The following is a 26,329-nucleotide window of genomic DNA, read 5'->3' on the forward strand; positions in this document are numbered from 1 at the left end:
GGCAATGAAGGCGGGCACGTTCGATGCAGATTCTACACTTCGCCACACGTCTTCCAGGACACTCAAAATGTCTTAATGAGTTAGCGAAACACTTCCAAGGTTATTAAATAAAACTGTACTCAGACGGGGCATTTTATTTTCTTAATAATGATCAGAGAATTAAAGCACCGCCTGTCTAAATTCTGAATTCGTTACATCACCATTAGCTTATCCACATATTTGCTCCCGAAAATGGTGCAAATACGGGCACCTGCGTCTAAAAAACGACGAACCAAACTTTAACGTCAATGATCGCAGTTTTCTGGTGTTTCATTCGCTTCAATTGAGGGCTTCCCTGGACAGGTGCGTGTGTGATTCTCTCTTGGCACAAGTCACCCTCACGCGATTGCTCGATAAAGCGGACAGCTTTTACTGAAACCTTCTAACCGCATAGCAAACCTCCCTCCAGAGATATAGAGGGACAGAGAGAGAGAAAAACTAACACACAGAGGAAGTTATCCAATGAATCCGTAATGTGGTGGTGCTTGGAACTTTCATAGCCTCGTCTTGATTTGCTTCATCCAACCGACCGGAGCGACTAGCGCTGATTCAGATACGCTTCAGTTCGTTTGACCTTCCGGTTATTAGGACGTTTACATATTTTGTTGCCTCCACGGTAAGCCACCCTAGCAATAGCACACAGTCGGTGATATCGCCTAGACACTGTGGGTCTGTTAGGAAAGGTTGCGGTTTTTAGTTCAAGAATAAAGTCTTGCTTTACGGTGTGGTTTTCCGAAGAACAGAGTGAAAAGCAGCAGGAAAACGAATGGTAGTGATCTGCTGTGAAGACAATTTTATGCTCACCGATTGTGTCTCAGAACGTCAACGTCAGATGATCAAGTGGATGAGCTTTACTGAGTGCGAGAAGAGTTGTTTTAGATGGTTTTAGCAACGCACGAGATAACAGAATTCGTTGTTGTGTTTTTTGTTTTGTTGGAAAATTCATCTTGGAGTGTTTAATTACTTGAGAACTTTACTTGCCAGCCAAATTGATACAATCATCTAATGGATCTTAAGTTTATGCGAGCGTTTAAGGACACAGTGAAAGATAAAATCATTCTAAGAGCCAATTAGAGACATTAAACTGAAGCATTATCTTATTATTGCATTTTATGGGTTTTCCAAGTGGATAGAATTGAAGACTTTGGCCATTTCAAGACACTGCTTGGTATGAAGCGCAGAATTCGCAGATAGAGCAACTAATTGCAACCAATTTTGAGACAAAAACTCCTTTCATTTTGGATGTGACACATTTCCTCCTCCGAACCATGAAAGATTGACATATCCCGTGTGAGCTTCAGGTAAAATATTTGGGTTTTTTCATAAGTAAATCTATCTTTTTTGACCGATTAGACAGTTTTATCCAGGTTTACATGCAAACTGTTCTATTCATCTTGATCTTTGCAGGGATACTCCGAGTATAATACTCGGAGTATAATGTCTCCTGTTAATTGATCAGCTCTTAGTGGGGTTAAAACGTTATTGAAAAATGAAATTACTTCTTAAAAAACAAAGAATACGATTGAAGCAAAACATACTTCTTTCTTTGAATAAAACAAAAACTTTAAACTTGAAACAAAAAAACTGGAAAATCCCGAACCAAAAACCATCAACATTTATAGTGAAAAGATCCTATTCCTTTCAATTTTTGCTGACTCCTTTTACTAAACACTATGAATAGTAAACTAAAACCTCACTCAAGTCTCACTGTTTACCGTGCTAATCGTCGTGCCAAGCTAATTTTAGTATCCCAAGCCTCGCAAAGAAACTAAACGCCTGGCACTAATTTAAACCCTTTTACCAAAAGAACAATTTCCTGCCGGACGCCACCAAAACATGCAACGTCATCGGTTTGTTTCCCTCTGATGGGGACCGGGTATTTCCGGCTACGCACAAAACCCCAAAGTTACTTGCAGTTTGACTTCTCCCGTTTGCTACTACAAGTTTGACTTACGACTGCGGCCGGAATTTACAGCAAATCAAACAAAACCAAAGGCAAAGGTCATCGAAAAGGGAAGGAAAACGGCAATAGGAAAACCCGCTGACATTTGCGCCAATCAGCCATCATCAAGCCAGTCCAAATACACCTTTTTTACGTCGAACGCCAACGCCAACCGAAGGGATATTGAGCATCTGGAAGGAAAAATGATTGACCTTATAACTTTGCCAACTTTTTCTTTTTTGACACTTGTGTTTTGTTCTGTGAAAAAAAATTTATGTGCTAGAGCGCATTCGTTGGAGAAATGTTTCGAGTTGCTGCAATGTTGTTTGAAGCTTGCCTTTGGAAAATTTCATTTCTTCGTGAACAATCGTTCAACACTCAAATAACAAGCGGCTTTATGGATCAATTTCACCTGTGCGCCTTGAGTGTTTATGCTTAACAAAGAAGAATGTTTTTTACTGTCATATTTTAACGCACGAAAAGTTAGTTTCACACAGAAATGACAGAAATATTGATTTTGCCATTAGAGTGGAGGTGCGTCATGGATCATTTCTCTGCTTTTTTCATTTTGTACATATTCCAATGCTAAATTAAGGAAACATTAAAATTAATCTCTCCGGTATTATTTCTCAGAACGAGGCTTCTGTTCCTTTGCTCCATTTCATTGTGCCACTCCCTCTGTGTCGTGGTGATGAACGAGAAGCGATTATAATGTCAAGGAACGTCTTGAGCAAATGTCATTAAACAAAAGCATACATACGATTCTGAGAAGAACGCCTATTTAAATATAACGAAATTCAGCTTTAAAAAATATGAAAGGATTAAACAGAAAAACAACACACACACATGCACGTACATACGAAATATTAGTTTACCCTAAAACTCTGGCAGGAGAAATCCATCCTCCTGACACTTGGCTCCTATTACTAATGACGATGCCGATTTCCGGTTTAGGTCAAACGACACCACGCGACGCGACTCAACATGAAAATGCTGACTATCACTTCTGCCATCTCTCCGAGCTGAAGCATACCAAACAAAACCTCACCACAGCCCGAAAGGGGGAAAGAAAAATAAGAACCGACCAAACAACATTTCTTATTTAATTTTCCTCATAATTGTTATTCCGTGCCGCACTTTCACTGTCACAATATTTGGTAACCGGAAGCCAAGCACATCGGGTTTTGGCCGGCCGGTCTCTCATTCCGGGAAACGTGCCTCACCGTTCGAACGAACTATATCCGTCGCCCGTGATCGTTAATGATGCTGGAAAGGGAAGCAAACAACGAAAAATTGCCGCATTTTTGTTTTTTTTTATTTGTTTGTTTCGTTGATCGATTTTTCCGCCCGCTTGGTCGATCGTAATCGAGCATGTGTTTTCCTTCCCGTACCGTGTGTCTTGCATCGGGCTTTAAGTGGGAGCCGGGAGTTAACCGAAAAATTTGGAGCTTCCCTTGAAGTGTGAGATCAAATGGTGGAAAATTGACAAGTAATGGAGTGAGGTGATCGGAAGGTTAACCGTGAGGCGATGAAAACTGCCGTAGGTAAGCGTTAGTGAGAAGTGGTGCTGTCTCAAATGAGAACCAAACAAGTGCAAAGGGAAAGAAACAAGGGAATGCGGGGGACCCAATGTCACTAAAACTGAAACCATAAACTTCGTGCTCGTGTTGAACGTCAAAAAGGGGAATTGGAAGACGAAAAGGGGCTCATGATTGTCGCCGTTATTTAGGAAACACGTTAACCACCCACTGCGGTTGTTTTGAGTGGGAAAAACACTTCTCAAAAGAGGGGAGCATCAATGAAGAGAAGAAAACTTAGGGACTCATGTCATAAAAATAAACTCTAGAGATGAAATCTGAAGATGAGACGTAAAAGAGTAATATGCATTCATTAGTGACATAAGTCGTTCCAAAGTTAATTAAATCAGATCAGTTAACATAATTAATTACAATCTCACTGTCATACGTGGAAGAATACGAACAAATGCATTCTCCTATTCAAGTGCTTAAATCAGTAAATACACCTTATAAACGCTTAATAAAAACGATTGATCATGGAAGTAACACGGCGACTTCAGAAGCTTCAATTTCCTGATCTCGAGAACGGTATCGACGACCATATGGGAGGCAAATTACATATGTGCTACTTAAAGTCTCTGATCGTAACAATTTGACCAATAGTCAGAGTAATTATTAGTTGTCAGAAACTATCAGCAAGTGATAGAGTTCTGCTACCTTAGCACGATCTGAACTTCAGACAGTAATCTTTCCAGCCTTATCTGATGGTACATTTTCCAAGGATATCTTGTTTACTTTGTAGACTTCTTGAAACGCGTCTCAATTAAGCGAGACGAGGAGATATCGGGCAGTGCCGAGATATTTTTTCGGACATTCTGATTTCCCAACGAAGGAAATTTCAGAAAGCTGCAATGATTGGTATACGCCCTGAGTATCACTCATGTATCACAAGAAAGAAACTCGATTAGTTTGGCGTAGGGTGTAAATGATCTCATCGAGCTCGTTGAATAGATTAAATGGAGTCAAACCTGTGAGAGATCCGATGCTTCTGTCTAACATGTCTAACGACGAGTTTCATGGAAAAGAATAAAACGATATATTTTTTAAATTATCTTTATCGATTAAATATGTAGGCATAATATTGCAAGCCAAAGTAGCATATTTTAAATTTTTCCAGTAAGAAACTACTAGAAAATGGGTTTCCTCAAGGTGCGATTCTATCTACAACACTGTTCCTTATCAGTATGGAATCATTATATGGGTATTTACCTACTGTAATACAAACCTTTACGTACCCAAACGATTTAACTATAGCTGCATCGTTGGCTTAGAAGTTGGTTATTACCAAAATTACTTTATTTTATTCAAATTATTTGATTTAATAGAAAGAAATTCGAAAAAATGGTTGCCTCACTCCATCATAATGCCCAGAGACATTCCACCGGTGCTTTTGTCACCAGCTCCATTTCATCGTTGTTCTGCGAAAGAAGCCAGCTTCCATTTTCGTATCTCATTACCCACAGACTAGTATCAGCCACAGGAAGTCTCACAGAGAAAAGCATCGACACCAAAGCTTTCTTTGGAAGAGCAAATAGGAATGGAATGCTCTTTAAAATCTTCGCAGACCACCTATCACCAAGCAAACACTTATTGGAGAACGTCCCTGGAACCGAAACAGTCCTGCGATAGATTGTTCAATGAAAACAAAACTTCTAGCCGGATGCACTACAACCACAGCGAGAATACAATTCAAAGAGCTAATCGAGCAAAAATATCAACTATACCATCACATCTATACAGACGATTCAGTGTACGGAGATTCAGTTGGCTGTGGGATATTTTCAACCAGATCGAAATGCGCTATAAAGCTCCCTGATCATACCACAATCTTTTCGGCTGAGGCAATAGCGATGATCATAGCGCCAGATGAAGAGACATGCTCCACCAAACCTAGTGTCTTGGCTGCCTTTGAAGACGGAAAATCAAAAGACCCATATATTCAAATTTTCGATAACCTTCCTTTAGCACCTTCCATCACATTCTGTTGGATCCCAAGCCATACTGGGATAAAAGGCAACAAAGAAGCTGACTGCTTGGCGAACGAAGGTCGCAACTTAGAACCTGCTAACCAAACGATCTTCAACAAGGACTTGAAAACATGGGCCAAAGAAATATTAAAGAACTCGTGGCAGCAAAAATGGTTGGAAGAAAAAGACTCCTTCTTACGATGCATCAAAACATCAATCAACAACAAAGAACAAGTGATACTCTCCAGGCTACGTATAGGACATACAAACCTTACTCACATCTATATCCTGGCAAAGGAAGATACGCCAAATTGTTAATTTTGTGTTTGTGAACTATCGATCCGACACATACTGGCTGATTGTTTGGGGTACACCAATGAAAGATCAAAACACCAACTTGATGTAAACATGCGTTACAAAACTTTAACAAAACAAAAAGAGGAAAAACTAACTTAGTTTTTAAAACTACAGCTTTAGGTGAATATAGCCAAAATGGCTCAAAACCTCTATAAAATAGGAAAAAATGTTTTAAATTTGTTTAAGCATTGCACATTGGTTACATACATTCGTCTCTTTACTAAAGTTTTTTTCTCTTACAGTATTAGGCAAGTGTTTATTAGCTTTAAACACTTCAAAAATTCACTTTTTACAAATAAATAATTATTTTTCTATCTCGTAACTTGCTCTTTTGTAATCAGCTAGTTTTCAAGCATGGCGCTTCTTTTAATTAGCGTGATTATGATGTTTGAAAATAAGGAAATAGAAAGTAATCAAGCCAAGACTTCTTTCACGTCGTGCAAAATGGTGCCACAACTAGCATACGGTTGGAGACATTAGGACTAATTTAAACCAGTTTACTCCTTCCTTAGATACAGCACAACTATCACACAAACGTACGCCCCGCGACCAACCCGAGGAAATGAATGCAACGAAATTAAACGCAATGCAGCTTGCATCACACATGCTCGTGCACTTTTATCACGATGCGTAATCGGCGGGTGCCATTGTGCCGACAGCAAGCGAGACTTCATGTTAAGCAGGAAGTAAAAATTAAACGCAATTTCGAGTTCTGCAAAACACATCATCCAACACCAGTCTTTGGCTGGCATGCTTCGAGACGAAAACACCCGCAAGCCTTGCAAAAGCAACCGAAACGCGACGGGACAATTTCCTGGAGCGAGCAAACTGTTGACGTGATGGCAGCCAAAAGGATCGAGTGTGCATCCTCGATGGGCACACTTTCTCAAGAGGAAAGCTTCCGGCTTGAGATGAGATGGGACCGTGGAAGTAATTTCTAATGCCCTACCCTAGGTGCTCTCTTTCCACTTCCCAACGCGTCTTATGGAAGATGGTCAGCATCTTTCTCATCGATGACGGTACAGGGCTGGTAAACAATAAAAATTGGTACAAAATGTACACCATCGGATTGCAAGGTTGATGCATTCTGACGCATTTAAACATCCCACACATCCGGTATTCTCGGCTGGGTGCCACACTTGGATCGCTCCGGGCTATCATACTGTTCATTCGAGACGCTTTTGCATTGGTTGCTTTGTCATCTTTTCCGGATCATCTATCTCTCCTGAGGTCCTATCCCTCGGGAGAAGATTTTATTTTTGGGTGCTGTTCCTAGAACCTCCGGCGCAAGGGGAAGGTCATTTCCGTTTCTTTTGAAGCATGCTGAGTATTGGAAGACGTCCCGTAAGCTTTTGTGCTCACAAAAAGATGATTAACCTAGCATACAATAGCGATTGCATCGGATTGATCGGAAAGGATCGATCGTTTTGTGAGTGTTTCGTTCCTATTGGGAAACAATTTGTTACTTGCTGTGCTCAATCCTTTTCTTGGCATTACAAACGAACAATGTATTAGTATGATTTATGTTTGTTTAAGTTAGATTATTTAGTTCCCATGCAGTGTTTATCTTTTTAATTTTTTTTTGCCGAATCAGTAGCTTTTTTATCACTTTTTTATCACAAGCTCAAATTGTGTGTTTATAGCTTTTATAAATTAAATTATCCTTAAAATTCGATTTTGGTTCAAACGAAGCTTTAAAAGTCACCGTCATCCATCTAAAATCACATCGTATCCCTCCCGATTTTTAAACTCTTGTAGATGTCTATTTTGCAATCGATCTATAAAATCAAAGTCGTTAGTGTGATCTCCTATGGACACTTTAGAATAACGAATACATCCTCTTCTTCTTGGTTTAACGACCTGCTTGGAGACATGCTGATCAAATAATTGTTTTTCCAAACTTATTGGTACCATGGACTCGAATATACAGTTCTCGCGACGGGAGAACGGTTTGTATGGGGTTCTAACCACGATCCTGCCGTGTCTGGTATCGAAGTCGCCTAACCACCGGACTGCTCCTAAAGTGATACATTTACATCTTTTAGATTCAGAAGTAAAAGGAATATCAACAATAAGTGAACCATAGTCGCAAAAGTTATATTTTATCATCAAGCCAAATTTGAAATAATTTTTACCAAATGCTGTACAAATGAAGAAATTAATTAAGCAATACGTCCAGAGCGTTCTTCAGGAAATAAAAAAAAGGTAGGTCTTTTAGGATCAATACCTTTATGAAATAATATTTTTATATTATTTAAAATGAATTTCAACACCCTTTCACGGTGTAACTTTCAGGGATATGCCGTGCCCTATCACGGCTCGGTGAAGGAAATGTCTCCCAGCAAAGATGGAAGGAGTATTTTACTTTTAAGTTTATTGTAAGCAATACGGCCTGGCCGTCCCTTATGAATAAAAAAAATGAATTTCTAGGGCTGCGACATTATGAATAATATTAAGAATAACCTTAAATATTGTAGTAACAGATTTGTAGTATCAATGTTTTTTTCTGCTTTTTTATACTTTCTGTTGTTGATTGTATACAGCGTGGCATCGTAGAAGTGATACATTTTTTTTACAATGCCCTTTTACTGTGTTTTTTGTCACTATATGTCAAACACATGGATATATGTGGACAGATTAGCTTGTTTACTATTTATGTGCAAAACATATACTGGCTAAAGAGAAATATAGGCCCACAAGTTGCACGCAACGCACCCAACGCATACGCTATTAAGCTATTGGTTTATAAAATTGGTTACAAATTAAAACTATTGGTTTATAAAATGCACAAAATTTTAATTTAACTAGTTTTAACATAGTTTTAGCAAGAAAATAAACTTTTTACTTAAATCATGTTTAGTTAATAATTTTTTCTCATAAAATTAGTCATTTAAAATAAAATTATGGCTCAGTATAGAATGATTAAAATTCTTCTTCTTCTTCTTCTTCTTATGCGAGTGTGGATTGTATCCTCCTATGGCCGGTGATGCTTCGCTCTCCCGTTCATATTCAGAGGCTTACCTCACTCTACTTTGCCTTTCGACTTCTAAGAGTCATATCGGCGGCTTATTTTCTCGCTTGATGATCGCTTACGGCTGGTTATCGGTCAGTTGTTTGGCTTTTTTAGAATTCTATCTTGTTCCTTTTTACATATCTTACTATTTCCTTAACATACTTTCCATCTTCATCCTTCCAATGCTTTTCTAGTGCTTCAAAAGATAGTCCTAGGGTTGGTTTATATTTAGAGCATTCGAATATCATGTGTCTGGCTGTTTCTGGCACCTTGCAAAGTTCGCAATTTGCCTCGCTAACGATTTTCATTTTTTCTAACCAGTACTTTCCCAGGTCGTGTCCTGATAAGATGCGATTCATTTTCCGTATTTCTGTGGCAGATAGGTCTATATTTCGGTGCCATGGCATTATTTCAAAATTATTTTGAAATTTTTCAAATTTCTTGCCCTTCTCTGCGCACATGTCGCGATACCATTGTTTTGTATATTCTATCATTTTGGTTTTGGCCATGTTTATCGCGTCCTCCATTCTCGATTTGTTCTTTAGGATCATTTGTGAATCTATTCCCTCTTTAGCTAGTGTGTCAGCTTTTTCGTAACCCATTATGCCTAAATGTCCCGGTATCTATCTAATTTCTGCTTTCGTTTGTTTGGATCTTTTTAAGATGTTATGTATTGATTCCTCAATATGTGTTTGTTTTTGTGCTTTTTGGATAATTTCGCATGCGGCTTGGCTATCCGTGTATATGATTGGCTTATTGATTCTATTTTCGTGTGCTATTTCTAACGCCTTTTCTATTGCGATTATTTCTATGGAAGTAATGGATGTACTTTTTTCAACTTTAAATTTGTATGAGAAGTTTTTACCGTGAGTCATGATGAATATACCAATGCCAGCACCTTCTGTGGTTTTACTACCGTCAGTGAAAATTAGTGTTTTTGTTGTGATTGAGTCCTGAATTTCTTTCTTATATTCTAGTTCCATAATTCTACGGTCAGCTGTACTTTTTTTGGATAGTTTTTTGTCTAGTTGTGTTCTAACATTTACTCTATGGTCTATATTATTCAGTTTTATGTCTTCTATGTTTTGTATAATTTCTCTATTGTCTTCATACAATCTTTCCATGTAGTTCTTTTTTCGTTTTCTTCTTTTTCTGTTTTTTCCAGTTGTCTTTTGTGAATAGGAGAATTTATGACCGTTTTAAAAAGTTCTTTTGTCGCTAAGTACGTTTTTCTGTAGTTCAATGGAACTTCGGAGTTTATGGCATATAGTGTGTTCAAAGGCGTGGTTTTCGTGCAACCTGATACTTTTCTAATTGATTGTGATACTATGCTGTTCATTGTCTTTAATTGTTTCTTTTTTCCATTTCCTAGAATGGATGCTCCGTATTCCAGTGTACCTCTTACGATTGTGCGATGTACTCCAATTGTTTTGTTTGGGCTCAAATTGTTTTTGTAGTTACATATGTGTTTTAGTACATTGAATTTGTTTCGTGCTTTATCTTTCTGTTCTTCTATTTGTTTATGGAAAGAAAGTTTGTTATCTAACCATATGCCCAGATATTTGTATGAGTCCGTTTGTTGTACCGTCTCTGTACCTATCTGGATTTTTATGGAATTTGCTTCTGGTTCCGTTACCCACAGTTTGGTTTTTTGTATATTTATGGGTAACTGTAATGCTTTTGCAGTTTCGCTAAAGTGATTCATTGTTTCTTGCAACCTTTGTTCTAGTTCACTTAGTGACTTTCCCGATTGTATTATGGCAAAGTCATCCGCATATTGGATGATTTCTACGTCCTTCTTATTTTTGTTTTTGTGGAATGCGCTTGTATATATATTGAACAGGGTTGGAGATAGAACATCTCCTTGCGGCAGTCCATCCGACACTAGTTTTCGAATAGTTTCCCTTTCTACTTGTATTTCTACTGTTCGATTATAAAGGAATCCCGTAATCCACCTATTGATATCTTCTGTTATCTTTTTTTCTTCTAAAATATTTATCAGTAGTTCCGTCTTGACATTGTTATATGCATTTGCCAGGTCTACAAATATGACTCCGGTGTATCTGTTTCTGCGTTTGTTTTGCGATATTTGATTTAGCAATAGATTTAAACACTGATTTGTGGTTCGTTTTTTTCTGAAGCCGAAAGATGTCTCAGGAATGAGGTTTCTTTCGGCAACTTGTCTCTCTAATTTTCTTAAGACCTCTGAGTTTGCCATTTTCGTAAGCGTTGGTATCATTGCTATCCCTCTATAATTTTTTGTGTCATTGAGATCTTTTTGGGGTTTTGGGATAGCTATTAATTTGATTTGTTTATATTGCTTTTTAAATTTTCCAGTTTTCCACATGTTATTGATTTCATCTATGAACTTTTTGGTCGCCACAATGTTGAGACCTTTTAAGATCTCATAGGATATGTTGTCATGCCCCGGAGCGGTGTTCTTTTTTCTTTTTAATATATCGTTCCAGTTTTCTATATTCATTAAGTTACTTGATATTTCGCCCTGGTATATTTTTCTGTTACCTCTTCGATTTTTCTTAAAGTTCTCTTCCAAAAAACGTTTCGCTGCTTGTTTGTCTTGGTGGATGAGGTTTTGTTCTTGTCTATTTGTGGTATTTCCTTCAAGGTTGCCTAAGAGTTGCCACATCTCTTTGCTAGTAGTATTTGAATCTAATTTCAACAATTTCTTCTCAAACTCGGCTCTTTTGTGTACTTTCTTTGTATATCTAAACTGAGCCATTGCTCTGTTGTAATTTATTTTGTTTTCCGTTGTACGGTTTTGATTTAATATTTTACGTGCTTCATTTTTTCCATTCCAAGCCTTCTCAGTCTCACGGTTCCACCATATCTTTGGCGTTTTTCTTTGTTTGTGTCTGTGTTTTTTGATTTTGTGTTGGATGGTTTTGATAACTGATTTCAGGTTCATACTCCTTTCCGGGATAAATTGGTTTAATTCAAACATCAGCTGTTTTTTGTTTACCAACGTTTTTTGTCCTGCTCTGTGCTTTACCTCTATTGTTGTTATGATCGTTTTGTGATTGGTGGCACCCATATGATGGTCCAATACTTTGCGGCTGCTCTTGGCCATGATATCGTCCGATATCATGGTAAGGTCAATTGCTGTTCTTTGTTTTTTTGTATCTGTGGGAATGTAAGTAAACTCCCTCTCGTGGAGCATGCACAGATTCGTATCCTCTAATTCCTCTACTAAGAACTTGCCCTTGCTGTCATTGTATGTGTTTCCCCACATGGTGTGGTGGCAGTTTAGGTCCGCTGTTATCACAGTTTTTGTTTGATGTTCGGTTTTTTTTATCACTTTTGCTATGATATTTTTGTAGTCTTTGATCGGTGTTGATGGGGCTGCATATACACATACTATATTTAATTTCGAGTCGAGTATTTGGATTTCTGTTATTTGAACTTGGTCACTTTCTTCGTGCTCATTTATCACCTTATATTTTAGTCCCTTTTTCACGTATATCGCTGTTCCGCCGTAACCGTCATTTCTGTTATTGTGTATTAAATTATAGTTGTGTATTTTCACTTTTTTCTCATTTATGTCGTTAAGCCACGTTTCCATAAAACATCCTACTGTTATGTTCATTGCTGTCATGAGTCGCAGTATTTCGTCCCTATTTTTTGAGAGGCTGTTTACGTTGCTTTGAAGAATTTTAATCGTGTTTGAAGCCATGATAATGATTAAAATTCTGATGTAATTCTTGTAACTCTTGTAACTCTTTTTGTGTGTGTGTGTGTCGTTGAAATTTGTTGGTCACTGTTTATACTTTTTCGTTGCTATTGTCTCGACTGGGCTTGGGTTTCGTTGGCCGTCCTCTTCCTCGCTTGATGATTTCTCTTTCTTCCTCCTCTGTATCTTGCGGGAAAGGACGCACTAATTTGAGCTTGTTTGTTAGAGTGTCGTTTGGATTAGTATTTGCGAGATGAACCTTCTCTACGTTCGTTTCTTTGTCTGTGTCAGTCTGTATTTTCGCAATACGCTCTTCTAAGGTTTTAGGCGCACCTGGTGTTGGTGGTACCGTTGGTCTGGGCTTGGTCGTTAGTGTAGTAAACTTGGTTTGGTTTGCTGTGGTGATGTTAGTTATATTGGATGCTTTCATTGCTTCTGCATACGTTAGCCTATTTTGTGCACAAGATACACCGGGATGTAGTTTGTTGCTACAGAACCTGCATAAATGGCTATGGGTTTGATAGGTTATAAGGAGTTTGTGCTCGCCTCCTAGGAACAATGTGGATGGGATGTGGCTTTCGATCTTCATTCGGACTATGTAATCTCCCGTTTTGGTCGCGTATTTATAGTTCGCTCCCCATGTGGTTGGCTTGATTGTGATGACCTGACCATAGTTTGACAGCAGTTTGGCTATGTCTTCTGTCTCGGCTTCCTCTGGTGCATCGTACACTCTAACTTCTACCGATCCGTCCGCTACGCTCACTGGGATTTTGTACGGTTTTTCGTTTAGCACTATGGTTGCATTCACTGCATCCTGCACTGCTCGTTCCGCTACCTCTTGGCTGATGGCTTTAACGTACACTGTAGGTTCTAGCTTGCATATTTGCAGCATCACTACTTCTTCCACCTTCAGTTTTAGGCTGCTTTCAACGAAATTGTGGATTTCTTGATACGTTGGCTTCGGTACGCCCGAGAAATCCACCTTTACGGTGTTCACGCGTACCACCATTTGGATTTTGTGTTGTTTTTCTTTTTATTTGTGTGTTTTAGTACGGGCTCTTTTAAGGGTGTCAAAACACGTCTGTTCAGGCCTGTTGTCACACATCGACTGAACATTAAAATTAAAGTGTGAACACACTCGTTAAAATGATTAAATAAGCTAGTGAATTTTTTTATCAATTAATCTTATACATAAGTTAGCTTTTGCGACACTTAACAATAATATCAAATTCCTTTCCTCATTTTACTAATGATTTATTTAGATATTTTTATATCCTACGCATAATGGTCACAAACAAATGGTTCAGGTTTTTAGTAATCTACGAAGGATACTACCCGCGAACAAACACATTGTTACATTTGCAAGGTGTGTGAAACATTCAGATTAGGCAAAAACTGCCTCATCTCAAATTGTGCCGAGTATTCGTCTACCGGAGACCGGCACGGTTGTTCCAAAAAAGGAACTGGGCAAAATACCTAGTGTCCGGATTCCAGCGGTGATATCAGCTGAAAAGGAACGTACGCAAGATGGCGCGTGAAATGAACAAGAGCCACTTTGCCATGCAAAGCATTCTGAAAGCATTCTGACTTTGATTAGAATAAGTTCAAAAATATGAAAATTCTTGGCTAAACCAGCAAAATATTGCCGACAGGGTGACCTGATCTCGGTTGCTGCTGAAGACGCATGCAGAACCCAACATCATCTTTTCGGACGAAAAACTGTTCACTCCGTAGGTACCCTTGAATAAGCAGAATGATCGTGTTTATGGAGCATCTATTCGCGATATACCAGCCGATAAAAGAGAAGTCGAGCGGTATCAAAATCTCGCTGTCTCAACCAAAGGGAAGTTGCCACTATTATTTATCGACAAAGGTGTGAAAATCAACAAAGAGTACTATTTCGAACACGTTCTGCAAGACCTTTTAAAACCGTACGCTTTTAACCTTTTTTGGAAACGATAGCTTTTGCTTCCAACAGGATTTAGCTCCAGCCCATAAGGCTTCAATCGTTCAGAACTGGTGCAAGAAGCATTTGCCATCGTCGCCAGATTTGAATCCATTGGACTTCAGCATATGGGGATACATGCTTGGAAACTTGGGCGGCGTCAAATATTTGAATTTGGACGGATTCAAGAGACGGTTTATTAAAAAGTGGGACGAAATGCCGGATGAAGTTGTACGTGCGGACTGCAACAATTTTCAGGTGCAGAGGTGAATGATTTGAAATAAAGTAGTGAAATACAAGTTCATTACTAATTGTTGGTATTTAATTCGATTCCGAAGAGAAATGGTTTCGATTTTATTACATGACCAAAGTGTATCACTTCTACGATTCTACGGTTTCTTTTATAATATTTAAGTTTTTCTACGTCGTTTAATTTCAATATTGCGCTATCAGGTTTCTCAGAAAATCTCAATTTTTCAGATATATTTTCTGTTCGTTAAACATTGAGCGCAAAGATTTTCTTTATTTCTTTAATCATTTGTATGAATATGGCCAGGCTAGAATTTTCCAAAGGTTGCATTAATATTAAATTAAAGATAATATAATTGACAATCAACAGAACACAAACGATGACATTGACATTTACAGACTTGTCTCTTCCAAAAGCTTCACTGTTACTCTCATTTCTACACGTCTCAACATCCGTCCCATTATGTTCACCACCTCAGCCCCCGGCTAAATTCCATCAAATTCCCATCCATTTTTAATACGAAAATTCGCAAGCTTTCATTCAACTCCGACACCATTAAAATGAAAACCCTCGCGACTATTGACACGCGTCGTCCCCCCCCCCACGGGTTTTCTCATTAGGCCACATTGTCACCTTCTGCCAACTCCCTTTAATATGTCTCTCGTTAAAGCCCGACAATGGTTCGGGTCTCATCAATTAAAACGCCATAAAGTATTGTAAAACAGCCCAGGTTTGAACGCAAAACGCACGATAGAAAGCGAACCAATTCCCATTCGCACAGCCCGCCCCAGCCGTCCCACGGTTAATCGTCGATGGAAATGAAATCAAGCTTCGTTCCACCGGAGCCCGCTCTTTTCACCTCGTTTTCGGCCATCGAATCGGGGCCATCGTGAGGCGCACTTTCGATTTTCCATGCTCATCCCTCATTCACACCTGTGCACAATTGTGTGCATCTCGTGGTCGGGGTGAAATTTAACGGACGAGTTTTTCCCGTCAACGCGCATTGTAAGGAAATGATATCGCTTGTTAGACCCCTGAGAACGCTTGCCTTCGTTGTGAATGGTGGGTATGTGTGTGTGTGTGTGTGTGTAGTGGTAACTTTGGGACAAGTAAAAGTTCAGAATTTGTTCAGGAAATTAAAGCTCTCTGCACGAGCATTAAACACACAGCAGCAAACTGCGGCAGCAAAAACGAATCCCACTTCCGGGGACATCCGATGCAAAACTGCATCGGAATGGTACAGTAAAAAAAAAACAAATGCAACCTGCTTCTCATCCGCCTGAATGCAGCGTTGATCGAAAAGATGCGTCCGGTATTTATATGTGTGTATGTGTTCTATTTCTATTTGCGTTTGCATTTCGGTGGAGAAAGTGAACCGACGCGAAGGCTGTTTTTGCTTTTCATCGTGCGGAGAAAGTGCGTGCGAAAATGTAGATCACACTGTTCGTTATCAATTGAAGACACCGACACCGGATACGCTAACGAAAAAAAGGGGTAAGCATTAGAAGAAACTCGTGGGGAAAAGTGAAACAAAATCAGAGAAAAATGGAGTCATTTTTTCATCACCATTGCTCACGGAAATCCAACAGATTATTTGATGAAAAGAAATGAAAAGAAAAACCAACTCGTCGAAAGATAAACAGTCGTACAAGCGCACCAACAAGCCGATGAAGCGAACAAAATCACGTCCACTTTGCAAAAAAAACTTGACGTTAAAATCGACCCCAATGTAAATTCGACTGTAACTAAGGGCGAACGATCGTATATCGTTTCGTTTGTACGTCGTGGTGATGGAGCAAAGATTCTTTCATCCGAGATTTATCGTGTGCTTTTTCACGCTGTCGATTACAGCACATTAAATGTTTGCAAAAAGCTATCACTTACGATCTTACGCGAATTTACTTATTTTTGTGATAGATTTCCCGACAAAAAAAAAACAAATTGTTGTCCAGGAAAACTTTTTCTATAAATGACGTTACTTTGCGCATCATCCCTACGCGCTGTTGATGGCGGATGACACTTCCTAGAATCGTGAATTATTTGCTTTAGGAATAGGACTTTCCCCGAAATCCGGTCTTTCGTGGATATTTAATTTTATTTGCCGATGTGATGATTCGAAAACCATCATCGTTTCTGTATCAATCGGCCTTTCAGTGGCCGGCTGTACTGTCTGGTTACTGGGAGCAATCAATCCATTTGTAATTCGATTACCGGGTGGTTTGAAATTTGGGGGAAAATGAAACGATTTCTGGATGTAAATAATATTTCCGAGAATTTGTTTGTGAAGGGATGCAAATGATACGAAGGCTTCGCATTTGTTTTAGATGATATTTTTTAAATAACTTTTAAGACATTTTCAGCAGCAAAAATTGGATTGATGATCGATGTGACGAAGACAAAATACCTGCTTGCCGGGGGCTCTGATCGTGATAGAGCCCGAATGGGACAACTAACACACTGCTAGTCGGCGGCGACAACCTCGAGGTGGTTGGGGAGTTCTGCTATCTTGGGACTGTCGTAACTTCGGTTAACGATGTCAGCAGCGAATTCCGGAGACGCATTGTGCAAGGGGAATCGTGCCTACTACAGCCTTCTCCGTCTGCTGAGATCCAGAAGACTTCGAGATCTCACTAAATGTGAGATAAATCGCACACTGATTCGCCCAGTGTTGCTATATGGAAACGAGTCTTGGACCATCCGAGCAGAGGATGCATCTTTGGCGGTTTGTTCGAGCTTGAAGTGTGGAGGAGAAGGATGAACCACGAGCTTGCTGAGCTATACGGAGAACCAGAAATCCTGTTGGTGGCAAAGACCAACAGGCTACGATGGCTGGGGCATGTTATGAGGATGCCGGACTCATGCCCCGCTGACGAATACCCAAGGGTATTCGTCAGGGACCCCAGTTCAGCACGAGGCGTCGGAGGACAGCAATTTCGTAGGCTGGATCAGATAAAGGGTGACCTGTCAGAGTTGACTGAATAATAAATTTGTAGTTATGTTCCATTCCATTTATATGAAAAATTTACTTAACTTTAGTTTAGTAAAGGTTTCAAAATATGTATACTCCATTTTCTAGGCAAATATCTTAACTTTCCAAACTCTAACTGCATAGTAATGCTGATTAAATATCAAGAAGTTATAGTTGAATAGCGGCAATCGTAAAAATTCTTTTTTTTCTTAATAGTTTTAATTGTTGACTTCATTTTTAAACAACTCACTACTGGATAGAACTGAGCTCTGTGCGGATTTTCGTTTATCGATGACACGCAAACTAACAGAGGGACATTTTTCACGAGTGTTGTCAGTCGTTTAATTCTGGGTGATTACAGTTACATCGAGCGCTTCGTCCGAAACATTAGCGGCGAGGTTTATGAATTAAACTTTGTCTGAAGAAGGATATTCTTCATCGTTTGAACGGATGTTTTGTCCTCTGCATACAAATTTCACTACGATTAAACCATCCAGGGATAAAGTATCGATTATCCTCGTCAATTTCTGTTGCAGCTTCCAGTCAAACTACACTGTTGGGTGAACAGAACCTGTCCCAATTCGATAGGAATAATTTTCTCAGCAACAAATCTATAGTCTAAACGCTGTATTATTTATGTACAAGAAAAGTAGATACAAACGACTTATGGAGAGTTCGGTGGAGCACTAAGATACCGGATGATTGACGAAAAAGTTCTTATAATATGTACTTTCTTTTTAAGCTACTGGCTAATCAAACCATAAATAATAATTTGATACATTAAACCAGCTAAGAAGAAATTTCATGCTTATTAAATTCAGATAGATGAATATTGAGAGCAGTTAATTACCTTTCAGCTGTCTACTTACATTTTTATTACTATCGGTTAAGGATAAAAATTCATTCGAACCACTGCTCAAGCGATCGGCTCCATAAAACCCTCCCAATCCGTACACGAAATTATTTCATTACAATAAAATAAACATTTGCTTTTCATTTGCTACACCTCTGCTTTACACTTCGCCTGCCGACAGTCTGGTGCAACAGCTCCAGCAGCAGCTGACAAAATACGGAATCACACTCGAACCGGTGCAGCTTGCTGATTTCCGCTTAATGAATTCGTTTTTCTTACACCCAGCCCAGCTCTGATTCGTGTGCGGTTGTGTGTTATGTTCGGTGCACTCTTGCTGCAGCTGGTACCACCGGTTTGGCTTCCTTCCACTGCGTTCCATTCGAACCGGCCCGAAGAGCGCTATTAAGCAATCGCCAACGTGCTAACAGATGTTGGTCATGCAAAGGAGGCATGCGATCCATGTGCAGACATTGAATTAAAGTGTTTCAAACTGGGAAAAAAAGCGAATAAAATACGCTGGTGGAACGATGTTGCGTGCAGCATGATGCCGAATCGTTCGACGGTGTGCGTTTCTGGCGATGCCAATGCCCTTTCGTAGATGATTGCCCTACATTGCCAGCTGGGCGAGTGACTTTGGAGCTTCTCGCTCGATGCGATACCCTTCAAGTAACGTCATTTCCAATAACACTCTGATATACTTCATGCTGCAACGCGAGAAAATGGTTTGCCAACTCGCAAGAAACTATTATTAGTCCTCGTTCTACGGTTTGCCACCGGAAATGTCGTAAATCGACAAGTGCTGCCAGCTCCCATTTGAAGACCATCATCCTATCGATATACCTGCTACAAGCTACCTGTTCCCCTTCAAAAACACCCCTTAACTTCCTAGCCACCTGGGGTGAACCTGGGGTGTGAAACAAAAAGGACATCGAACGACGGAACAAAGCTGCCGAACCGATTCTACCACCGGGGCTGAATCAAGCAAGATCGGTCCTTTGTACCATGGTGCAATTGAATTCCAGTTGAGTCTAACGGACAAGACGGGCAAAAACATCGTAAAAATTGACTTCGATTGTGCTCACTTCCGATGCATTGTGGCGAAGGTCCGGAAAACTGGCTCACAAATAAGAAGCGGAACAATCGGATAGGGCAAGACAGCCGGCACCCGTAGTTGGACGTCGTTGAGCGTTGTCGTTGCGATAATGGTATCTGCCCGAGGCATTATTGAATGTCCCTTTCGGAAACACAGTCAACGACGGAACCATTTATCTATCCTTGCTGTACCGCGTACCAAAGGCTCACTGGTTTGTAAGAGAAAGGATCGTGCCTTTAAGGATCTAAGGTATAGCGTGGATTTGTCTTCTCGTTCGATAGCGTGCGAGACATTAACGATAAACGGGTCCGATAATTTCACGCTCATTCATTGGTACGGCCTTCTTTTTTCACCCGAGCCCTTCAGGTGCGTTGATTCACATATTCACCATAAACCTTAGATCATTACCGATGGACAGGAGCGGATGTAATCACCAGCTTGTCCAAAGTCAATACGGAATTATGGTTAGGATCGGTAACTTGAAGGAAAATAATATTGCATCGTTTTACGTTTCTTTCTTCACATGACACTTTCGTGCCATTGGGCGTAATTTCTTTGCCTCATTTAATAGGTGAGGATACTTCTCACGCTTTGTATTTTGTATATTCGCGTATAAAAAGGTTCTCCTCAGTCAGATTATTTTTTATCTGGCTTCTGGCTTACGTTAATACGTTGGGAAGGCCCGGTGGTGTAGGCGACAGAGGCACCGGTCTTCAAACGGTAGGACCGGGGTTCAAATCCTATCCGGACCGTCCCCCCGTAGTGAGGACTGACTAATCAACTACGTGGTATCGCTAGTCTAGAAAGCCATTTCGATGGCCGGCATGACCTTAGAGGTCGTTAAGCCAAGGAAAAGAAGAAGCTTACGTTAATTATGTCCTTAGTTGCATCATATATGGCGTAAAAATGAACATACAGTGTGGTTCGAGCCCCAGTATTCCTGCTCTTAAATCCCAATCCAGATCTTATATCTCAGGTCCAAGCACCCAGACCATTGCCTACGAATCCGAGATACCTGGAGTTGTAGGAAGTAGAATTGCAGGATCTCAAATCAAGAATCCAGATCCAGAAAACAGAGATGAGGGGATTGAAAGCAGAAATCGTAGCTCTCCAAATTAAGGATTCAGGATTTGAGAGCAATGAATCTTAACGCTTCAAATCAGGGATTCGTTTTCCGAACACAGAAATCCGAAATCTGAAATCAACGCTCCGGGATTCAAAACTTCAAGACCTAGTAATGATTTTTTCACTACTAAGTATAACGGCTCTTCGCCGTATTCTCAACACCGGGCGTGACAACCGAAACAATGAACATTATTGATAAGGCATTTACGCCTCATTCTTTGCCTTATCCCAGGACAGTGAAGGGCAATAATATAAGACCACCTGCTATTACACAAAGACCAAATTGATGGTGGCATCAGCTGACCTACTAAGAAATCCGGAACTACGTGGGGGTGATGTACGGATAGGTGACTGAAAATTTGAAGTCGTCCAAATCTTCACCTATCTCGCGTCAAAAGTCAGCACCGAAAACAGCAGTTGCGCGCTAGGATGCTGGCGGCCAGCCAGCTCATCTCTACAGCCTGAGGAAACATCTCACCTCAAAAAACCTGTCGGGACGGTCGAAGCTGGGACCGTATCGTACCTTTATAGTCCCAGTACACACATACGCTTCTGAGACATGGACCCTGTCCGAAACAGACGAAGCCTTCTTCGCCGCCTTCGAGAGGAAGATGCTCAGAAGGATCGTTGGGCCCGTATGTGTGGAAGGACAATGGAGGAGCAGCTATACGAACTGTATGATGACCTCACCGTCGTGCAGCGAATTAGGCTCGCCAGGCTCCAATGGGCTGGCTATATTATACGCATGGCACTGGACAACCCAGCTCAGAAAGTCTTTTTAGGCCGTCCACATGAGCAAAAGAGCCGTGGTAGGCCCAGATTGAGGTGGGAGGATGGCGTGGAATCATCCGCCATCAAGGCCGGGATAACGGATTGGCGGACGATGGCGCAGGACCGTGAGCGGTTCCAAATTCTGCTGCGGCAGGCCAAGACCGCACAGCGGTTGTAGCGCCTGATAAGTGAATAAGTAAGCTATTGCACATTAGGCAAAAAAAGTGGCGATGGGCAAGTTTTCTTTCGATTCTGATGAAAAAATGGCTAAAACAGATATGATCATGAAATTAGACCGTTCATTAATTTTAAAATTCAAAAATTTTGTTTTTTTAAGTTTTGGGCAACACTTCTTTGCATTTTTCACCTCTAGGATTGATAGAGAGTGCTGAAAAAATAGGATTTTTTAACCTTTTCATTTTCTTCTTTTTTTTAGTATGACGGCTTGCGCCGTATTCTATTTTTTTTAAACCTATTACAGTTTCTTTTTATTGTTGTACAATCATTGATAAATTTTTGGAAAAAGCAAAAACTGTCCAAAATTTGGTAAAGTTGTACATGGGGGTAGTATCGAAATCAGCATTTTGAAAAGCAGATATCAAAGTGGTCTTACTTTATAGTCCGTCACTGTATATTATGTCCTGCCTGGATCGAATCATGCTACTGGTAAAGTTATTCAAGGAAACCAGTAATGCCAAATTCAAAAATATCGTTCACCGTCGCTTGTCCTTGTCCTACTTTATGCGTAATTGTTATTTAAGAACGTTTGCTTCCTTTGACAATTTGAAGCAATCTTTTCAATCGCCAATAATTATTTTCCCATCAATTTCGGGTGTTAGAACTGAAATCATCCAAACAGGCAATTGCTTAATCGCGTTTTCAATCAGCTGGTCCCAAATTGCTTTGGTCAAGTACGCGTTTCATACTCACACATTGCGCGAGTCGTTCCGGTCGACAGACCTTGTCTGACACACGCAGTGAAACGGGTGCATAAAATCCACCCAAAGGTCGACCGGCGATGAAACGTCTCCGAATGTGCACCCACGTGTGAGAGCGTGATGCTTCTGCCAAGGCGTCTTTTCTACGATCGTGGGAAAATCGATACATAACTATCATTTCGAAAGAAAAAAAAACACCCAACATGCTCGTCGCATTGTCGCCAACGTCTTCGACTAGTCGTTTGGAAAAACGTTCCTAAAACCGATCAGCTGTGATGAGAAAATGAAAGTGATCTGCTTTTTATCTATCTATCCATCCATAAACATCCATCGTTGCACGGTGCTGCAGTATCGTTGTTAAGTTTGTCCCACCGCTGAGCCGGGGCAGACGAAATCGAAAACTAATTACCTGGGAAAAATTTGGCCAGATGAGCCATCACAGAAGGCCGGGACACCATCAGGGCCATCATAACAAATGATCTATTTCGCACCTGCGAAAGAGTGTGCGCTTCGAATGGGGTGAACAGAAGAGAAAAAAAAATGGAATGTAATCGCTAACCGGTACGTCCAAGAAGGGGCACTTAAAGGCGTCTCCAACACGCGGAGTTGTGTGACATTAGCGGGCAAAGATGGGTATTGCAGTTCGTGGTCACCAAGTCATCGGTTTGATTAATGTAAACATTATTTAAGCACAGGAAAGCACGGCGCGATTGAGTAATGCTGTAGTTCGTGGGGTTCCATAGAGGTTAGAAAGCATCTGCTTACATCACCGAACAATGCTGTAAAGCTTTAGCTGGGTTTTTGTAGCTCTTAGCTTAATATTTCAACATTATATTTAATAAGATTTTAATTTAAAACACATCAGCGAGAGGAGATTAAAAGTGAGAGGTGCTTACTTTCTACACTGAGCACAGATATTTATGTAGTTTTTGTGATACTTTACATATGAATTTATTCCTGAAGCTTTTCTCTAATTCCCATGCTATTTCCCCATTTTTAATGAGCTGATAATTTATTTCAACTTCGAAACTTCTCTATTCCACATCAGTTTCTTTCACATTTTTAAACATAAATCAGTTCATTTTACGTTCTAATGTAACAAATCAGCATATGAAACATTTTTTGACATCTCTCGCACCAGGAACGCGTTTTACTAAATGTAGCCAAATGGCCCAGGAAATTCGCTACACTTGGTTAGCAAAAGCTCGACAAATCGTCGACGTAAAATACCAAGAACCATCTATCCTAATCAGCCACGAATTGGCCACTCAGCATAAAAGTAACATACAGTACTGGCCCCGTCCCTGTCTGCTTGCTGGACGATCGTCATCATCAATCATGTGCGCATCATCATTCCATCCTACATTCCGTCCAAGGTTTTCCTCGCTCGCTCTCTGGCTGGAAAATAGCACAAACCAAGCGGAATGGCGAAATCCATCACTGGCGCATCTTCATATTTGTGCTATCTTTTTTTCCGTTTTATTATCATCCAGTGCGTTTTTCTCCTTCTTCTTGCTCTCCAGTCATTGTACCGCTTGTGTTGTTTTGTTCTGCAACGCAAAGCACGAAAATGTGAACCATTTCAATTCATTAAATCGTTCCCAGCGCTTCGGCTGCCGGCTATACCAGGCCGTGTTCCAGCTGAACGACTCGGCGAAATGTCTCTTCTTGCAAATAGAGCCTTGGTTGCGCAATTTCTCCAGCGCGGTAGATGGGGTCTTCTCTTTCTCGAATGCGGCACAACAAACAGGTAACTGAATTATGAGTATGAAATTAATATTGAGCAAGATTTGCTCGAATTACATGAAAACAGTCCATTCGGAGCAGCGACAGCAGCAGTGGGTAGTAGGAGGAATCGAGCCATTGTGGGTGCTAGGCGGCGCGGAGGTTGACACTGCTGAGTGATGGTAATATCTTAGGCCACAGCAGACCTAGCATCATCTAGCACCCATCATCATCGCTAAGGTTTTCCAAGAGCTATGCTTACGCGCTTCTCTCTTTGCGTGTGCGCTTCCCAGCATAACAGAGGAATTTTGCCAACTTGTTTTTCGTTTTCTTTCGTTATGATCATCTTCCAGCCAAGCGATAGGACCGTCTGTATGTTGTATGCGTCAAAAACCGAACTCACAACTCAGGCTCATGGGAAAACAGGAAAAAAAACCCCCCCGAGAGTACCTAGAAACGCACGCATCTCAACATGACACACGAGCTATTGTTTCGCCGGGCTCAAATATCCACAGGTGTAGCGGGTCTCTTCTGGTGCTTCCACACATCAAAACAAACATTAAAACTAGCAAACCATCGAACCTACTCGACACTTTCCCAATCTTCCAACCGAGGGCCAATAATCCTTTTCGGATGGCGGGCACTGTCACATAATTGTTTAGCTCGTGCTTCTAGCATTTCATTTCGTTGCGCCCTTCGAACCGGATCGAAATTAGCCTGGGAACGGTGTGTGTGTGTGTGTATGTGGAGGGAAAGCAATGTACGCTGAAAGGCGAAACCGTTTCCGCCAGGGGTTGCGATCGGAAATGGAAACGACAACGAACGGGTTATCCTTGCCAAGGTTCAATAGCCATTACTTCCGTTCCGATGAGCAGCATTTGGTGTGTGGTTTTTTTTTACTGCGGCATCCTTTCGATGCGATGAACCATATCCCGGTGCAATCGTTCTATAATGGTAGAGGATTGCTGTTAGAGACATTGAATGCCAGAATTTGCATTGTGATTGAATAGGTAATGTATACATGGTACAGCTAAGGTACAAAACATGAAATGGTTCCATGAAGAATTTAAAGTGTAAGTTTTTTAAATTTTAGTACATATATTTATGTAGTTCAGAACCTTAATCATGTTAATTATACAGCCTGGCAGTTTTTCAGAGAATTAAAAAACCTAAATCATGAGTTTTTAAAACTTATTTTTCTACATTCAAATTACCATAAAGTTAAAAAAACCTATAAGAAAAGTATGAATAAAAATGCATCAGAAAAACTAAAATTATCATTTTAAAAAACTTTAGAATGCGACACGTAGACGAATTTCTTTTTCTTGAAATAAATTTAAAAAATAATTCCATAAAAATCTACTTATTTTCTCTATGTTTTTCTTAAAATTCGTTACTTATTGTTGTGCTTGTTTTGTAATTATCTTCTTCTTGTTGGCCTGCTCCGGATTGAGCACGTCGTGTCGACATGGCCAGGTCTCCAATCAGTTTCCAGGAAACTCGGTCTAGAGCTGCAGTCTTTCATCCACGGCTGCATCCGATCTCCGACACGTTTGACTCCACTTGATCACAGCCTCATGCCGAAAGGGTCCGGCAACTTCATCACTTGCCCTAGCCATCGTATCCTTCCGGCTTTGACTACCGTCAGAATATCAGCACCGCCAAACAGCTCAGCTAGCTCGTGATTCATTCTCCTTCGCCACACGCCCTGGCGAGTGCATTGGCGTCCTCCGTCAGCATAGTCCAAGACCCGTCCCCGTAGAGGACTTCCGGACGTATCAAGGTGCGGTAAATCGTGCATTTCGTGTGTTGTTGGAGTCTTCTGGATCGCAGGAGTTTGTGGGGTTCGTAGTAGGCACGATTTCCCTGCACAATGCGCCTTCGGATTTCGCTGCTTATGTTGTTGTCCGAAGTTGCGATTGTACCAAGGAGGCAGAACTTCTCTATCATCTCGAGATCGTCGCCGTCAACTGATACTCTGCTTCCGAGTCGTGGTCTATCAAGGTCAGAGTCTCCCGCAAGCAGGTATTTTGTTTTCGTCGAGTTGATGCTCAATCGAATTCTATTAGCCTGGCGTT

The 26,329-nt window shown here is 40.5% G+C and overlaps 1 protein-coding gene across 1 annotated transcript in view; it reads left to right on the plus strand.

Moving 5' to 3' along the window:
- LOC126564205 (sodium/hydrogen exchanger 7) overlaps nt 1–26,329 on the plus strand; it is a 714,899-nt gene that overhangs the window by 326,631 nt on the left and 361,939 nt on the right. The gene's annotated exons all lie outside the window — the stretch shown is intronic.

Source organism: Anopheles maculipalpis, chromosome 3RL (assembly GCF_943734695.1).
Source record: "Anopheles maculipalpis chromosome 3RL, idAnoMacuDA_375_x, whole genome shotgun sequence".
NCBI lineage: Eukaryota > Metazoa > Arthropoda > Insecta > Diptera > Culicidae > Anopheles > Anopheles maculipalpis.